This window comes from Tachypleus tridentatus, chromosome 7, assembly GCF_004210375.1.
Source record: "Tachypleus tridentatus isolate NWPU-2018 chromosome 7, ASM421037v1, whole genome shotgun sequence".
NCBI classification, from domain to species: domain Eukaryota; kingdom Metazoa; phylum Arthropoda; class Merostomata; order Xiphosura; family Limulidae; genus Tachypleus; species Tachypleus tridentatus.
Window position 1 is genome coordinate 140,424,551 of NC_134831.1, and position 17,261 is coordinate 140,441,811.

Here is a 17,261-nt window from a genome sequence, read left to right on the forward strand (position 1 = left end):
ACAATACTAGATGTACTCCCAAAGAGTGCTCAAAAGTGTTTTGTGTCAGGAGTAAATAAAACCAAAATCAAGAGTAATAAATTATTTTAATTATTACTGATTTGAAGTTCATATGTCATGCTGTAGTCATCTCCATGTGATACCTCCAGGAGCCGCCGTTGATGTTTCACTGGAGAATATGAGGAGCAGTTTATCACTATGATGAATGGCTGCCAAAATATGTACTGCACCATCTTCTGTGTGTTCTCCGTGGGAAAGATAGGTTTCCCTCATGTGCTTTCCAAGCAAACAGCATACATAAGTCATTCTATCAGCTTTAACAAGCCGTAAACAGAATTTATCTGGAAAGACATGTCAGTGTCTTAATTGTAAGTTGGCATACTATCTTGCACAACTAATATGGTAATGTGGTGAATTCTAGTTGATATCGATTTTTAAATAGCCATTCTTACAAAATAACCTTGTATTGTCAGTCTCCAATTCACTGTTCTTTTGAATATTGTGGAATGAATGTGTTCATGTCTTTCTTGTCGTAAAGTGTTGCAAGACTTCTTTCAACCTCGGCGTATTAACTGGATCAAGACATAGTCATCTCAGACAGCAATTTTTGGCGTCTAGCAGTAGACTTTCTTGGAACAAAGTTTCTTTTAATCCGATTACATTTCAGGATTCTGGACACAATTCACTTGGGCATCATACTGTTTTAGCAACATCCGTTTGTTTTATATCATTTCTGGCCAGTCAAACAATTTGACATTCAATAACTTTTGGCACATGACGAGGCGTGACTATTCACCAAATTACAAACAAATTGTTTGAAATTAATTTGTTTCGAAAAATATTCAACCAAAATCACATCCTTTTATACAAAACAGGTGTGTATGTGTGCTTTGACGAACAAATACTCAAAACAGACTATTGTTACGTATAATTAATTTCAGATGAGTCTCCGATTGATTATATTACTCAAGTTAACATATTGCTATTTAAAGTAACAGGAAATTTGAATTTAGTAGTTAATTAACAGATAATATGTATCAACTTTAAGTTATCTGCCAACAAGGTTGAAACACACAATTTTCTTTGTTAACACAAATATATTTAAATATACAAACATAATAATACAATTTACATTAACGATTGTTACTAATAGTCATTACAAGTGATTGTTTATACAGAACACTTTTATAAACGTACAGACAATACTGACTCATATTCAATCTAGAACTGAATATTTTATTGATGATCAAAGTCCACGACGAGCAAATTAGTTCTGAGTTGATATTGTTGCACCTAGCTCAAGCTAACTAGTTCAGTTGGCTTCACACCGGTTACAAGTTCACTTCTTACCGTGGGAGATATTTAATGTCCTCATAGAAATACAAACGCCCGAAGTTATTTACTGAAGTTGAATGGTTTGTAACGTACAAAATTTCTAAACTTTTCCGGTCCAATTCGGTAGTTTTCCTATTAATATAGGTAAATCACAATTATAGCTTCCTAGGCTTATAGCATATTAACTGTAGCTGTCCAATAATAATCTCTCAGTCTCTCGACGAGTCGGTTTTCATATACCAATCACGTGAGACTCTAGAATTTTCAAGAATGACTCAGCACACCAGCGTTTTCGTAACACAAGTGTTGTTGATTTTTACACTCAATAACATCCTACAGATTTCGAGAACAGGCAGGACTTGCGCAATACAGAGTGAGCAATATATATCACATGCAAAAAAGAAAACTATAACGAAACTAGCTTAGGCACAGTTAATGCATTTACAAATATAGGGATAATTAACACCTTTATAGTGATGAAAAACATCCACAACCGACTCTCAGGGTACTCTTTATCAAAAAATAGTGAGATGGATCGTCACATATAACGCATCAACGATTGAAAGGGCGAGCATGTTCGGGTACAGGATTTGAAGTAAGGATTTTGAAATGAACTTAGAAGAGATGAGAGAAAAAGTTACAGAAAATATATCTACAGTTTGGTTATAGCTTACAGAATTGGAGAATAAGAAAATTAACAATATAAAGGAAAAGCAACTATTATAAAACGACATAGCCAGATGGTTAGGGCGCTTGAACTTGTAATTTGAGGTTGGATGATTTAAGAGCGATAAGTCTATGGATTTATAACGCTAAATTTAGGGGTTTCATTCTTCTCGGTGGATACAAAAGGTTGCCTGAAGTGACTTTGATATGAACTCATACACTTTTTATCTTCTTTAGGTACAATTCATTTAGTTTTTATTTTAGTGCCCTGTATTTCTATTGGATGAATTTTATAGATGTGGATTCTGAAACGAGGCCTAATCAATATTCCTAATTTATTAATGAAATGTCGGGGAACAGCATTTTGTTAGTACAACGGTATTGTGCTTTTTATTGTATAGATGGTACGTAATTTTATATAATAGAATTTTGAATTTCGCAAAGAATGAGCTTTGTCAGCTCACTTGGTTTGCAAACAACTATCGCCTTGGCTCAAAAGTATAGACATCAACTTTATAACTTCAGTGAAAATTGTGGATGGTCTCTCAATAACAAGTAACTATATATCCAGCTTGTAAAAATGCATTTTAAATACTTAGATCAGAAATTACTAAAATTTCAACCACCCAGTGGCACAGTGGTATGTCTCCGGACTTACAATGTTACAAACCGAGTTTCGATATTCGTGGTGGGCAGAGCACATTGCGTAGCTTTGTGCTTAACTTGAAAAATAAATAAAAAATCAAACAAATTAACATTTCGTGTGTGCACTGTCAAACCATAAGATAATAACAAAAATAACATGAACTTATGAATAAATGGTATGTTCATAGTAAATGTTTCATGTAATTTTAATAGCTTATTAAATGTTATTTCAGTATGCTAACTTTCTTCTGCAAGTTTCTTTTATGAATAATTCGAAATAAAATGGCAATTGAAGTTGTAAATATGATTTAAAATATGTTTGTTATTTGTATTCTTTACTAGTCTATCTCAATGTGCTCAAGATATACATATATCTTGTGTAAATGTATTGTTATACACCAATTTACGATGTGCTTTGATTTACTTTCATAAAATTCCGTTGTATAAGAATGGTAAAACTTGTTAATCGACACTGATTTATATTACTAAGACCAAAGAAAACTGTTTTTGTTACGTGTCACTATCTAAAACAAGATATTTAAATAATTTTGATATAATCGATGTCGGAAATGAGATAAAGTAATTCTAATAAAGATTATTTTTATGTTAAAATGATTAATTTATATTATTAAAGGTTACCCTAAATGCCTTCAATAACATATAAATAACACAACACAATATTTAGGGACAAACAAAACTGTTAAATAAATATACTAAAACTATCCCTCATCATCATATAGTTATCAAACTTTCTCTTAAACTCACTTAAATTTGCTGCCTCGACAACATCTGAAAATAACCTATTCCAAATGCCGTTAACTCTGTTAGAAAAATAACAATGTTTACTGAAGATGATTCATACCTTGCCAAAAGTTATATTTTTTCACTAACCCTACTCTTCTTGCAGTTAAATATGAAAAATGAAATGCATCAACACTATCAATTTCTTTCTTAAATTCCTCAATCAGATCCCCTTTCACTCCTCCTCTTTGTTTTTCAAGATAAACCAATTTCAGAAGACTTAACCTCCATCTCACATGCATCCCTCCCATTCTAGTAGCCCTCCTCTGAACCATTTCAAAGGATTCAATGTCCTTTCTGAGGTAAGGAGTCCAAAACATAACACAATATGATAAAATCTGAAAACACAAGGAACGAAGACAGCTTTTAAAGTCGCTGTTAGACAAAATATATGATCATTGCATACTTTGTCTTCTTTATCAGCATTGTCATTAATAATAAAACACGTGGATATGTCCAAGTTATTCAGTAACAAAACTGTCAATACATGTTATTTGATACGATACAAAGCTGGTAATTACAGTACATAACACATACGTTACAAATGGTTCAACTCGGAAACCTTATCATCCCATTATTTATCAGCACAAATTTCAGTTTAGAAAGGTTACATGTTTTTAGGGCCTGTTGGGCAACTTGATGTTCATGTAGAGAGCAGTTAAGATGACAATATGCTGTGCTGGGACATTTTTTTTGGTGGGGGCTGCATTTGACGAATTTTTTACACTCCTCACGAACACAATAACCTAGCATTGCTAGGCCACTGAGTACAAAGAACAGTTATCTTCCTCGTATCTGTTGATAACGTATGTTTAAATATAATTATTATGTTGTGTCTATTCGACGATGTGGTGAGCTACTTAAGACGTTACATACAGTGGAAAATTCAGATGTAACAAATATTTGGAATAAACGAAAAACTTTCTTATGACCAGTGTTACCATAATAACATAATCGTTAAATCTAATGACTTTGGGTTCTCTTAGTGATAAAAGTTCATCAAAGGGATTAACAACAAATCTAGCGACTTTTATTACGGACAACAGTGATATATAAATAAAGAAGTAGTTGGTTTATATTGTCACATGCCCATTCACAAGTAACTCAGTAGTGTTAATACAATACATTTTCAGTGTTTGGTGAATTAATGAACATAGAAATTGTATGATGTACCGCTTTATAAGTGTCTTCTCGTTTTAACGAAAATTTCCCCATGTTGTATGTGTAGAATTTCTAAAATTACATACGTTGATATTTTGTCTCCTATCTTCAGTTCTATATATGTTTTATTTAGAGACACTTCTCACTTCTTTTGAGTGTCTAAATAACAACTTTTCAAGGTTTCTTCTGGCGATTTCCTGCTTCGTAAAGGTGGAAACACTACTTATAGATTGAAAAGGTTTGTTTTGGTTTTGACAGCTGTTAAGCACAAAACTATACAATGGGCTAAGTTGGCTCTGCCCTCTACGAGTATCAAAATCTGAATTTCAGCATCTTAAGCCCGCTGATTTACCACTAAGCCGTTTGTTATATTTAGTATTCTTATTAAACACATAAATAAAAACTGATAATTATTTCACTTAATTTATTATATTTTACTTACATAAACAGCAAGACTATTATACTTATGCAAATAAAGCCACTTGAGTATTGAGCTGTTAATATCAAGTCTACAGCTTGGAACCCTGCTATCAGTCTAATTACACTTTTCAGGCTTAGTGGACAGTTTTATTAATACTGAGTTTTTGGCCAAGGTTTTAAATCAAGCGATTCTCATCAGGATCTAAAGAAAATGATACGATAGACAATATAACGCGTTAAAAACTACTAGTTCAGCCTTTTGTAAAGTTTCCACTTTACTGTGATAGTAATTTAATATCAACATCTTCACTTTTACTTAAAATATTTTTAAAAACTAAATGAAACTACAAAGTAAAATAGTAGTTGATATTGTTTTCGTAATGCAAAGCTGCACAGAAGGATATCTGTACTTTGTACATGGCAACGAGTCGAACTCCGGATTTTTATAATAAACCTACTGCTGACCCACAGGAGAATGTAATGTATAGTGATAAGTTTAATGTATATATAAACACAAGTTTATAATACTTACTTTGATAAATTTAGTGATCTCTAACTACTGACTTTTAACTATATGTTTCATTAAGATACTGTTTTAGGTGGTTTAGCTGCAACCTTACACATCTATAACACTAACACTCAGGGTTTTACACCCGCGATTGCACTGTGTAGATATTCCACTGAGTAACACAGTGTTCAAATGAAAACACTCAGACAATAATATTAAATTGCCGGAACATAAGGAATATTTATAACTAAGATAATTTAATGGAATATTTCACTTTTATTTGCTTGTTTGTTTTTTAAGCGCAAAGCTGCACAATGAGTATAGCTGTGTTCTGCCAACTGCGAGCACTTAAGTACGATTTTTAGTGTTATAAGCTCTCAGACTTTCCACTGAACCATTGGGAAGGAGCAGTTTAAGACAAATATTATTATCTTTTTTGACTGAAAATTAGGCCTGGCATGGCCAAGCGCGTAAGGCGTGCGACTCGTAATCCGCGTCGCGCTAAACATGCTCGCCCTCCCAGCCGTGGGGGTGTATAATGTTACGGTCAATCCCACTATTCGTTGGTAAAAGAGTAGCCCAAGAGTTGGCGGTGGGTGGTGATGACTAGCTGCCTTCCCTCTAGTCTTACACTGCTAAATTAGGGACGGCTAGCACAGATAGCCCTCGAGTAGCTTTGTGCGAAATTCCAAAACAAACAAACAAAGACTGAAAATTACTACAGCATGAGGTATGTACGTTTAGTGCTCTCAAAAAGCACTTTGGTTTTGGAAGCGCATGGTAAACAGTTCTTATAAAACTTAAAGTTAATTATAATATACAGGAAGCCGACAAAAATTTGCACCCATTCAAAACGTTGTTAGTTTGTTATATATTTTATTAGATAACAGACAAAAGTGTAAAACTATATGTTTTCAGAACGCATTCAACGAGATTTCTTTAAATATGATCTTAAATCCTAATTTTAACACTGGTTTTCAAAAATACCTGAAATTTTCATGATATTAGTTACATATATATTTCTATGTGTGTGTGTGTTTTCTTATAGCAAAGCCACATTGGGCTATCTGCTACGTTCATCGAGGGGAATCGAACACCTGATTTTAGTGGTTTCTTAGATCTCATTGTTCCAATCAGCCTAAAAGTTTATTTATTAATTTTACTAAATAACCTCTTTTATCAGCAATAAATTGTGACAGATTAACCGCTAGGAAGTTGACGGAACGAAACGAAATTAAGGTTTGGTAAATTCTTTAACTACCTTAAACAATACAAACAATCATTAAATGTTGTTGAGTTGTTAGACGTTTCTCTTAATTATTCCTCATATTTTTCTATTTGTCATTTTATTAAATTCGTACCTGAGATATGTCCGCTTATTAATTTGAAACAGTCGTTTTCACCGACTTTTCATTCGATTTTTTGTTTGTTTTTGAATTTCGCACAAAGCCACTCGAGGGCTATCTGTGCTAGCCGTCCCTAATTTAGCAGTGTAAGACTAGAGGGAAGGCAGCTAGTCATCACCACCCACCGCCAACTCTTGGGCTACTCTTTTACCAACGAATAGTGGGATTAACCGTTACATTATAACGCCCCCACAGCTGAAAGAACGAGCATGTTTGGCGCGACGGGGATGCGAACCCGCGACCCTCAGTTTAAGAGTCGCACGCCTTAATACGCTTGGCCATGCCGGGCCCTTTTCAGTCGAATGGAGAAAACGAATTGTCGACATCAGGCTTTTAATGTTAAAATAGCCTGGCCTAGCTAAGTGATTAGGGTGTTCGACTTGCAGTCTATGTGTCACGAGCTCGAATTCCCTTCCCACCAAACACGCTCGTTTTTTTAGGCGTAAGGCCGTTATAATTTGACGGTCAATCACACTATTCGTTGGTAAAAGAGCAGCCCAAGAGTTAGCGGTGAATGATGATGACTAGCTGCCTTTTCTCCAGTCTTTCACTGCTTAATTAGGGATGACTAGCGCCGATAACCCTCGTGTAACTTTGTGGGAAATTCATACCATACCTATGGTACAAATAGTTATTTCCGCTGTTGTAGGTTTTAAGAAACAGAAATATATGTTTGTTCTAACTCAAAATGAAACACTTGGCTTTTTTATGATATTATTGTTATTATTTTTACTGTTACAAATCCATGGAGGTTGAAATTGGTGTGAAAGTATCCACTGCATGAAGGAGATCTAGCTTCTAGGTTTTGAAGATCGTGTTTGAAATTAAGCACAAAACTGCACAATAGGCTACCTGTGCTCTGCCCACCAGGGGTATCGAAACTATTTTTTTAGCGTTGTAGCTCCGCAGACACACCATTGATTGTTGACATACAATATGGTTTCAACCTACACTGTAGATTGGTGACATACAATATGGTTTCAATCTACACTACAAATTGTTAACCTCCACTGTAGATTGGTGACATACAATACGATGGAAGAGAATTTAGCCGAAAAATTTATACAGTTTCTTTCGCTGTATTCAAAGTTAAACACTAAGAGCCATTGTCGAACCTAATTATTTATTATTCGTTCTTATCCATAATTCCAAAAATGTTAATTGATCTACAGGTTCACTTATCTTGTCATTTTAAAATGCTGCTGTTGAGAAAACATTTTTTTTTACTTTGAAACGGATAAAGAAAATTATCATCGTTTGTTTGTTTATAAGCACAAATCTGTATAGATGCCTATCTGTACTCCTGACCACTGTGGATCCCAAAACTCGATATTCAGCATTATCAGCCATTGGAAAACAATTATTTTCAAAGCAGAATGCCACAAGAGAGACGTTTTACTTTGTTTTTTTTTTGTAGAAAGCTTCACTGAATGTTTTATTAAATGTCGAAAGAGCAATTGAAAAATTTATTATCACAAAGTTAAGAAAAAAATGGAGTGAAAGTTGACAACAAAATGGTATATTTGTAGTCATGTAAGAATAATACATCATGGTAACAGTTTTTAATTTTTTCTATTGGTGGTGGTGGGAGAAGGTCTTAAAATTAATGCGGGTCTTGCATCTTAGAAAATATTAACCGCCCTCTGGATTATAGTTTATCTTTTTAGTACTTGTAGCAGTAGACGTAGTAAGTTACTTTTATTACAAGCAAACTTGCAATAAGCATACGAGGGCTGTTCAAAAAATACGCGGACTGACGTCATAAAACAAAATGTACTTTATTTAGAAGTTACAGGTCTGGGACCCCTTCAAAGTACTCTCCTCCCCAACGCACACACTTATTCCAACGGTGTTTCCACTTGTTGAAACAGTCCTGGTACGCTTCTTTTGTAATGTCCTCCAGCTCCTTCGTCGCATTTGCCTTAATCTCGGGAATCGTCTCAAATCTTCTTCCTTTCAAGGGTCTTTTGAGTTTGGGGAACAAAAAAAAATCGCAAGGAGCAAGGTCAGGTGAGTAGGGGGAATGGGGAAGAACAGTGATCGCACGAGTTCTGAGGCACAAATTTCGCAGCAACGCGGTGCATCTTCAATTTTTCGGTCAAAATCTCGTAACAAGATCCAACTGATATCCCAAACTCTTCAGCAAGCTCCCTAACAGTCAGACGTCGATTTGCCCGCACCAGGGTGTTGATTTTGTCGACGTGTGGGTTGTCAGTTGACGTGGAAGGACGTCCAGGACGCTCATCATCTTCAATGGACTGTCGACCATCCTTAAAACGTTTATGCCACTTGAAACATGCCGTACGCTTCCTAGCAACATCACTGTAAGCCGTGTTAAGCGTAGCAAAAGTTTCAGTCGCAGATTTTCCAAGTTTAACACAAAATTTCACAGCAAGTCGTTGCTTCTTCAGGTCATTCATTCTGAAATCCGCCAAACGAAAAAATCGCACTTCACTTAAAACCGCGTAGCTAATACACAAATGAAGATATCTGCAATCGAGAAATGGCGTCGTAATCAGCTGATCTGTGCGAACCTAGCGACATCAAGCGGATTCCCCTGGAACCAACTGGAGCCGCGCAATTCAAACAGTCCGCGTATTTTTTGAACAGATCTCGTATAATATTAACTTAACTTACTGTATATCTGTACTCATGCCTTTTGTTATTTGTTTGTCTTAAATATTAGAAACGTCACCGTCTTTCGAACAGTTTTGTTGTTGTTCGCTCTTCTATGTAAAATATTTTCTCAACCCAAACGAGCCGTTTTTGCATATAAGTTTTGTTGTTGTCAGTCTTTACAATTGGCATGATAGTAATACCAAATGTCGTAATGTTACAAAATCTAAAAGCAAAAGTTAAGAATACCAAATTCTATGTCAAGTACCAACAACTAATATTCAACCTCTGGCAATATGTATCTTATAAAATATATGTATCTCATATAACTGTATAGTGATGGTTGAGGTAAAGCATAACCAATTTTATGCCTAATAAACATTTTTTTTAATGAAAGGGATCGGACCTTATTTAGTGTTGTCGAACTGTGAACCAGAAATGTGAACTGTAAAATTGTGATCCGTTTTCTTTAGACATGCACGAGTAAAAGTCAAATTTTTTAGAATAGCTCTGGAGTTATCAGTGGGTGCTCTTGATTAGCTAGCTGCCTTCCCTCTAGTCTAGTCCTCTGATGGATCGTTTGTTGGTTTACAGACTTACAATATTAAAATCTAGGGCTATATTCCTCGCAGTGGACAGAGCACAGATTAACCTACGACCAACATTGCTTAAGTATTGTTTGTTTTAGAATTTCGAGCAAAACTATGGGAGGGATATTTGCACTAGCTGTCCTTCATTTTGCAGTGTAAGACTAGAGTGAAAGCAGCTAATAATCCCCACCTACTGCCAACACTTTTACCAACGAATAGTGAGAGTAACTGTCACATTATAACGCCACCACGGCTGAAAGGGCGAGCATGTTTGATATGATGGAGATTCGAACCCGTGACGAGTCGAGCTCCTTAACCACCTGGATATGACAGGCCTTGCTTAGGTATCTGAAATAAATATATATTTCAATTAAGATATGCCATATAATGTTTATAGTTTTTATTACACGTTTTTATGAATTTAAAACGAAGCAGTGATGTGTATTATTACAACTTGTACATGATAATGTAAACAATTGATTTGTAGAGGTTTATTTATGTTTAAATTATAATTATAGATGTATCATTGATGTTATAATCTTTGATTCAATAGATTATTGACGGTTGAATAAGTGTGTACAAAAGTTGAGCTTGGAAGTTTATGAATGACCAACATATTTGGTGTTATACGTAACAATCTTTATATTATTGTTATCAAATATCTGCCATATTGAAAATATTGCTGGTGACATAGTTATGTCCTGAACGCCAATGGGTGTAAAAAAAACAACAACATAAACAACCTATTATAACGCTAATTAGACGAATAATAATTATCCAAAGATATATAGTTAATGTAACCAGAGTATTTAAATGATTTGGATGCTGTATGATGGCAAACCGCATAAACCAGCTAACTTAGAAAACGTTTCTTAAATTATCTAACGTAACTTGATAGTATTAGGGTTTTTTTCATCAACTATATAGTATATAATTGATAAAATGCAATGGATATATTCTGAAGTTTTGTTTTTATAATCAATAGGCAAATTTGAAACAATAACTTCACATATAATGGCGTCGAAATGTTCGATTTGTATAATCAGAATGTCTATTTGCTTATTGTTAGGCTGTACATGTGTCTTTTATATACACAGTGAATATAGAGTGATAATAGGTTCCGTCACCACAAGAAACAATAATTTTTCCACGATCTGGGCGCCCTCAAAAAGCAGAGTAGTCTCTTCGTCAAATGACCGCAACTGTTAGCGAGATAGATGAAAATATGCTCCCACCAGAAAAACAACAAAAACGTTAGAAGTTACCTTCATACATGAACTATATTCGCTTTTCAAGCCACTCCTCACTCCGAGTAACAATTTGCTGCCTTATCTGAACACTATAGTTTTTATACGGAAGGCCCAGCATGACCAGGTGGTTAGGGCACTCGACTCGTAATCCGAGGGTCACGGGTTCGATTCTCCGTAGCACCAAACATGTTCGCCCTTTCAGCCGTGAGGGCGTTATAATGTGACGGTCATTCCCACTATCTCTTGGTAAAAGAGTAACCCAAGAGTTGGCGGTGGGTGGTGATGACTAGCTGCCTTCCCTCTAGTCTTACACTGCAAAATTAGGGACGGCTAGCACAGATAGCACTCGTGTAGCTTTGCGCGAAATTCAAACCAAACTAATATTTTACAGGGACAGTAAACGCACCATAATTCTTCCAGCGATTTTTGTTGAATCTTCTTGGAAGTTAATCATAAAGTACCGCTACTGCTACCAGATATATCAGAGATCTCGAGCAAGGCCTTCTACCTATTTATTCTGATGACCAGATTTCCAGACAAAGCAGTGCTTTCGTGCAAGATGAGATTCTTCTTTTAAAACGTACAAAACGTTGACTTTAGTATCAGGATATTGCTACTGTCCCATATCCATCATTTACAGTTTGTCCACGATTATATCCTGTAAAAGTACCTCAAACAACTCAATTCTGTAGTCGTTCTAATTCCAAGTTGTTCGCAAGAAATATAGTGCATATTTTGTTTTATGTTATGTAAAATCGTGGAATTTTGATAGCCTTATATTATTTGTCGTCCGTGTGCATTTTAGAAATGATGAGTTTACTAATTAAACCACTTGCACGTGTGCTAATGGTGCAAATGTTCTTATATGTTTTATAAAAGTATAGAGGCTTTTGTACTTAGAATAAATCGAGATACATTTGTTATTGAATAATTACCAAACTTATACAGTTGGTAAGTTGGACTGAAAATTTATTTCATATATTGCACATACACTTATCGTTTTAACATTCTTTCAAACAAAACAAAATGGCTTACGTATAATTTTTAATATGTTGGTTTTAGTTTGGTTAATTTTTAATATCGAGCAAAGCTACATGATGACTATCTGCGCTAGCCGTCCCTAATTTAGCAGTGTAAGACTAGAGGGAAAGCAGCTACTCATCACTACCCACCATCAACTCTTGGGCTACTTTTTTATCAACGAATAGTGGATTTGACTGTAATATTATAACGCTCCCACGGCTGCAAGAGCGAGAATTTTGGTGTGACAAGAACTGGAACCCACGACCTTCATGTTGCGAGTCGAGCGCCCCAACTGCCTGACCATGCTAAGCCTAATATGTTGAGAAAAGGGAATCGAAGTGAAGCTAAATTTTTGCATACCTAGTATTTTATACTTAGTTCCTGGCTCTAATTCTCTTAAGATGGCGCTGTCTTTTCCATGTCATAAATATGACGAAGATATTCCACCTACCTGACTTGTTCAGTATGAACGTGCTGTAGCAAGACACGTTATTTAATAAACCTAAAAAAATCTAAAGCGATTTATATGTATCTAAAATTGTTTTATCTCCATTTTTAACAGTCAGAGTCTATTTTTGTGTGCAGTTTTTATCGCACCATTACAATGAAGTACTTGGAAGCGCTGACTTTTCACACAACTTTCTCAAACCCATTTTATTAATTTGTGTTCAGACTGTGAAGCTTTTTGTTGCGTAAGACACATTAGCTGGTTTGATTCTACTACTCGTTTTGAAGTTCAATCTGTTGAATTTTACAATTCTGGGTTGGAATGTAAAGTTTGCTTCTTTACACAGCTGTACTGGTATTCTTTTGAGGGTGATAATATTTTCATCTGTCGTCTTTTTGTTTGTTTGTAAAAAGTTATTTACGAGCTATGTTCCCAGTTGTGCAATCGCTTGTCCTATCATACATTACAACAGCAAACTTCTGGCTCATCGATACACATCATCAGGAGGTGTATGACAGTTCCTGAAATGCGTCAGTTATTAATGACAATAAACGCTATGTCTGTTAAGCTTTGTTTTTGCCATGAACCGAAACATAAAACACAGTGTCGCATCCAGAAAAAGCACGGTGGAGGAAGGAGTCATTGCTTTAGAAACTAATGGTCCAAAGGTGTTTGATACTGCGTGAATGTACAGATATTTCTTCTTCTTCCTCGTGCCAAGTTGTATCCAAAGTCCATCAAGATTTATTTAATAAAAATAAAGCCCACTAAAACAACAACATCTGTGTTGATTGTACGAATCATTAATCTTGTTTGGCTTATTTAACCACATCTAAAGCACGAACGATCATTTTAGTATAGGTCTTTTCATAGGAGAAAGATTCCAATGCATATACATTGTTTCGTTGGTCTGAAATCGCCATCTGTTGCAGTTACATCTTTGGTTTAAATGGCTTGTTTCTTACATGGGAGCAGGCTTTGGGACAGCTTCCTTTTCACATAAGAAACAAAGAGAGGGAAGAAAACATCTTTCTGTTCTATTTTGGAACGAGTTAAAGGGGTGTTTTCTGAAGATTGTGCAGAGTTAAAGTACACTTTTTTACGTCCCTCACTTGTTTCTGGAATATTTATGCCAGAAAAAAAAACTATGAATTCTATCCCTCCCTGCTCAATCAAGATGGGAAGTTTCTAGATTCATTGGAATGTTTCCAGTTTCTTTAATTGTATTTATATTTTCAGCAAAAGATTTGTATTCAACGTCAACACTTAGTTGATTTTAATTACATAGGCTCTTTTGTATCCGTTTGACAAATTTAATCCAATTGTTGATTGGTATAATCATCATCTAGAACCACACGGATTTCTGATGTGAGCAAAGTTTATTTGTTATGTTGTCCTTTTTGATGAATTAGGTCAACAAAAGGTGAGTTAAGAACGTTGTCTTGAAAAAGATGATAACACCCTTTGTTTGTATGGACTTAGAACTGTCCTTTTTAGTTATTATTAATTTTCTTATTAATTATAATTATTACTTTTTGATCAAATGTAAACTATCGATGTACCTTAGAGGTGTTGACCCGGCATGACCAGGTGATTAGAACGTTCTACTCGCAATCTGAGGGTCGCAGGTTCGAATCCCGGTTGCACCAAACATGTTCGCCCTTTCAGCCGTGGGGGCGTTATAATATGACGGTCAATCCCACTATCCATTAGTAAAAGAGAAGTCAAAGAGTTGGCGGTGGGTGGTTATGACTAGTTGCCTTCCCTCTAGTCATACACTGCAAAATTAGGGACGGTTAGCGCAGATAGCCCTCGAGTAGCTTTGCGCGAAATTCTTAACAAACAAACAAACCTTACAGGTGTACATTTTTGTTTGCTTGTGTGTCAATGCAGACAAATAAAACAACAGCAGTAAAAGCAAACACTGGAAAAATATTGACTTTAGCGCATGCGTATGTAATAAGAAATTTCTAGAAGTTCATGTTTAATTAAACCAAACGTATAAACTGTAAAAACAACAACAACAACAACAAAAAACGAGTCAAACTTCTTGAAAATGAGATTAAAACCGTCTGTACATGCGCATGCGCAGATGAACGAATTTTTCGCAGCTCCATATCTGGAATTGATCAGTATTCTAAATACAACATTTTAACCAAATTTGGTATTTTTATTGTAAAACTTTCCATTCTGGTAAAATTTTGAACTGTGTCGATAAACACTTTTTTTTTAGCACAAAGACACTTTAAAATGTTGATTTCTGTCTGAAATTTAAAATTTAGTTAAAGTGCTGATGACGAATTAAGTGAATAAATTACAGACCTACGAACATTCACATATTAAGCGTAAGATTCACGCATTCTTTCTTTGTGCCACTGTATCACTCATTACCAAAAAAATTACATTTTGGTCAAATTAGCGGCTTCCTATAATGTACTGCATTATGGTTGGTTGACCTGATGGATCCAGGTCAAAGTCAATATTATATCGATCCAGAAGGTGTAACAGATTAAATCACTTTTCTCCACTTAATAAAAAAAATGTGGGGAACCAGTTCCTATATAAGCTATCGCCTTCAGCGCTCACGTCACTTCACTGCGCGCTGAAATTTCACTTTTTTCAAAAGTATTACTCAAACAGATTTCAAAACGTTAGCTGCCATAATATTATATTACTAATATCGTTGGGCAGCAGTATATTTTATTATTATTTTTGTGACTAATTCTGAACTGTCTTTCTGTTTTGTTTTCTAAAGTAGAACGTTTTTGTAAGACATCACCATTCCTATATAACAACTGTCAGTACTATTTAAGTTTTAACTGCAGGCATTTATAGGCAGAAGTTTGAGTACTGTTTTACATAAGTTTAAAGTATCGAGATTTGGTTGTATATTTAGATATATTTGTTTGTTTGTTTTGAATTTCGCACAAAGCTACTCGAGGGCTATCTGTGCTAGTCGTCCCTAATTTAGTAGTGTAAGACTCGAGGGAAGGCAGCTAGTCATCACCACCCACCGCCAACTCTTGGGTTACTCTCTTACCAAAAGATAGTGGGAATGCCGTAACTTATAACGCCCCCACAGCTGAAAGGGCGAGCATGTTTAGCGCGACGGGGATGCGAACCCGCGACCCTCAGGTTACGAGTCGCACGCCTTAACACGCATGGCCATGCCAGGCCATTTAGATATATACAAGATTTTTGTAAACTTTCTTGGTAAATATTTTTAATGAAACTAAATGGCCACCATAGAACGCTATAGCTGCTAAATGTGATCATCATTCTTATCAAACATGATTTGCATTCTTGCGACGATAAGATAAACAGTCAAGTCAAGGCATCCAGTATTCAATACTGTTACATGATGTTGTACGGCATCTATGAAATCTGTCAAAGTAGTAAATTTCTCACGGAACACAAATACCGTTAGTTATCTCTCATAAGACAAAATTAAATAGCCATGCAAGAGAGAAATTGTCCAAAAGGCCATCACAAAGTTGCAAGTTGTAATTTAATTGAATAGTTGTCACATTAATTAAGCAGACGCATCGCCCTCTGGTGAACATTTTCTATTCTTCTTTGTCTCATTAGTATATTGATCAAGAATAATTCATCTGTGACGAATGTTATTTATTTTCTTGATGTTTAAGTACTCCAACAAACTTTATCGAAACCCTGTGTGTACGTACATATGTTCTTCTGAATGTGATATGTTTCAGGGCTTTTTTCGCTGTCTTGAATTAGACGATATATCACTTTGATATTTTAGACATTGAATTTTATCATTTAATTACAATTATTGTTACACTGGATTAGTGTTATCAATTTATACATCACTTTATATGACAAATGGGCTATGTCAAACCATTCCTAAAGATCAGGTATATCCACCCTAAATATAAAGAGCTAATCAGAAAAAGATTGTAAAAGTCATTACTGTCCGCCATTTGCGACGCTTCCATCGAATAACGACATCGATGATTTCACTTATAACTCTTTTTTAGTTGCAAATTTGGAGCGTACCTAGGACTTTTTTAATCCGCAGCCAGACACACTGGCTCACTGCCAGTTAACAATAGACTGAGTTAAATTACCCCAGTTTTGGCTTCTTTTAATTTTACCGCAATTTACATTCGTTTTCATTAATTGTTGTTTAAAAGAAAATAAAAACATATCTACCATATTCTAATGAGTTCAGTTTTTTTTTCTTTTAACATTCCGATAAATGTAAAGCAAGATTGATATTAATACACAGAGACAGATAAAGCACTACTTGTTTGTGTATAACTGGTAGTAAATTTAGAGAGGTATGTTTGTTGTTAAGCACAAAGCTACACAGAGGGCTACTTGGTCCCTGCCTACGACGGGTATCGAAACCCTGTTCTTAGCAGTATA